The sequence below is a fragment of the Orycteropus afer genome, unplaced genomic scaffold (assembly GCF_000298275.1).
Source record: "Orycteropus afer afer isolate SDZICR_OR568_19922 unplaced genomic scaffold, OryAfe1.0 scaffold02905, whole genome shotgun sequence".
NCBI classification, from domain to species: Eukaryota; Metazoa; Chordata; class Mammalia; order Tubulidentata; family Orycteropodidae; genus Orycteropus; species Orycteropus afer.
The window spans coordinates 10,525-13,437 of NW_006924492.1; positions in this window are offsets into that span (position 1 = coordinate 10,525).

Genomic DNA, 2,913 nt, shown 5'->3' on the forward strand with positions numbered 1-2,913 from the left:
TATCACTATGGAAGTAGATTGCCCCATCTTCCTTCCAAGGAGTGGCTTTGCACTGCCAGCCTTCTGGTTAGCAGTCAAATACCTTAGGCACTATGCTACCAGAGCTCCTAATTCTAACTTTTCAAGGAATTGCATAGATATTTATTGTGGTTATATCCTCTTGTTCAACTGATCCTTTAATCATTATATAATGTCTTCTCTTGTCTTAAGAGACAAGGAATAGAGTGGTGGTTTTTGTCTTAAAGTCAATTTTATCAGAAATTAATATTGCCACTCCTGCTCTTTTTTGATTGACATTTGCTTGACATATCTTTTTCCAGCCTTTGATTTTTAGTCTATTTTTGTCTTTGTCTCTAAGGTGTGACAGCATACTGATGGATGAGTTTTTTTCTTCAGTCTGCAACTCTCTGTCTCTTGAGTGATGCATTTAATTCATTGACATTCAGTGTAGTTATCAACAAGTCTCTGGTGGCATGGTGCCTAAGGCATTTAACTGCTAACCAAAAGGCTGGTGGTTCAAACTCACCAGCCACTCTCAGAAGGAAGGTTGGGCAATCTACTTCTCTAGTGGTACCACCTCGGAAATTCAAGGAGGGGTTGCTATGAGTCAGATCTGACTTGATGGCAGTGAGTTTGTTTTTTTTTTGGTGGGGGAATGAATTAGTTGCTGCCATTTGTTATGTGTCTTTTTGTGGTGTTGCTTATTTCTTTGTTCCAATTGTTACAAATTGTTACAATTTTCTGTGCTGAGCTCATTTTGTTGATGAATTGTGTTATCATTTCCATCATTGCTATTCTTTTAGTATTTGCTAAATATTTGTGCTTGTCCTCTTTTTAATTTTGATGCAAAAGTTTATCATTTTTCTTTGAGGTTACCTTGTGATTTATCATTTTCTTTCCAAGTTTAGAACAGTCTGTTCTATCTTGAAATTGCCTTGAACTCCTCACCATTTAGAAGTTCTGTAACTACACTATTCTTTCCCTCTTTTTGGTTTGCTGTTGTCTTCATTTGCCAATTAATGTCTCTGGTTCTCTGTTTACAATCTTGTAAGCTTAATTTACTTTGAATCCTTCCATAACTGGGTTGGTTTCTGGGTTATATTATCATGTATGTTGATGGTAAGTTGTTGTTTACTATTGTTGGATCTCTGTCCAAAGAACTCTCTTTAGCATCTCTTGTAATATTGGTCTGGTTTTACCAAATTCCCTTCATTTCTGCTTATCTGGAAATGTCCTAATTTCACAATCATATTTGATGGACAGTTTTGTGTATATAATTTTTGGTTAGAAGTATTTCTCTTTTAGGGTTTTACATATACCATCTCATTGCCTTCTTGCCTGCATGGTTTCTGCCAAGATATTAGAGCTTAGTCTTATTGATTGCCTTTTGTAGGCAACTTTTCACTTTTCCCATGCTGCTTTCAGGATTCTTTTTTGTCTTTGGTTTTGGTGAGTTTGATGATGATATGTCTTGGTGATTTTCTTTTGGGGTCTAACCTGTTTGGGGTACATTGGACGTCTTGAATAGATGTATTATCATCTTTCATCATATCAGGGAAATTCTCTTCCAACAAATCATCAACAATTTTCTCTGTGGTTTTATTTGTCTCTTCTTGTTCTGGAATTCTGATTACACATAGGTTATTCCTCTTGATTGCATCCCACATGAATCTTAGGCTTCCTTCATTTTGTTTTGAACTTTTTTCTTCTTTTTCTTTTCAAAGAAGTATTAAGGTATTTATTTTCAAACTCACTAATTCTGTTTTCCATTGATTTGATTCTACTCCTTTGCCTGTTCAATGTGTCATCTATTTCTGAAAATTTAGTATTAATCTTCTGGGTTTCTTTCTGTAGATTATTTATTATTTCTAATTTTTCATTCATTTTGTCATTTTGTTCTTATATTGTCTTCCAAAATTGTTCCAGGCTTTTGTCCGTGTTTTCCTTAATTGTCACTGTTTTCCTTGATCTGTCTCTCAACCTATTGAAGGTACCCAAATATAATTCTTTAGAATTCCTTATCAGGGAGTTCCAATGCTGCTTCTTCCTCAGGGAATGTGTTCTGGGTCTGTGTCCTGCTCCCTTGTTTCTACTGCTTTATCTTGCTTCTTTGTATGGACTGTGATAGTCTATTGTCTCTGAGACATTGTGACTTTGTTGTATTTATATTTAATTGGTGGTTGTATGTTGGAATGATTTGCCCAAGATTTTCATTTTCTTTGTTTTGTTTGGATGTATCTGAATAAGCAGGGTACTGTGCTTCTCTATTTGCCAGTTGACAGCACTTATGCACTCACCACCTGTCTCTTGGTGGGTGTGGTAGAGAATGACAGTGGGTGCACAGATCTCTGTTAGCTGTTTGTGAAGAGCAGTTAAGGGTGAGTCAGGCTCACATTGGCTGTTGTGTATCATTGGCCACTTGGAGCAGAAGCAATTAGTGTCCCTCACTCAGTAGATGGGACTGCAGGAGATGTGGGTATGGTTAGGTTGTATGGTTGCTATCTCCCACTCAGTTAGACAAAAACAACAACAAAAACAACCCACCCCCCAAAAAATAAATAAATAAAAGCAAGAAGACAAAAAACACACACTGTATAAACACGCAGGAACAATCACCAAAAAGAGAAAGAACAGGGGGGGGGGGGAAGAAAGGCAATAAATGAAACAAAGTATTAAAGAAATTCTGAAAAAAGACAAAGGAAATGTAAATAGAAAAAGAGAAAAAATATCTGGGGAGGGAAGAACCAGAGAAAAGAGGTAGAGTAAGAGAATAAAGAAGAAAAAAATGGGAAAAATGCAAAAAGCAAAACAAGGTATGGGAAGAACCACAAGAAAGAAAAACAAATGGAAATCAGGAAAAGAGAAGAGAAAATAAGCCAAAAAACTAGAACCCGGGAAGGGAAAAATAAAGAA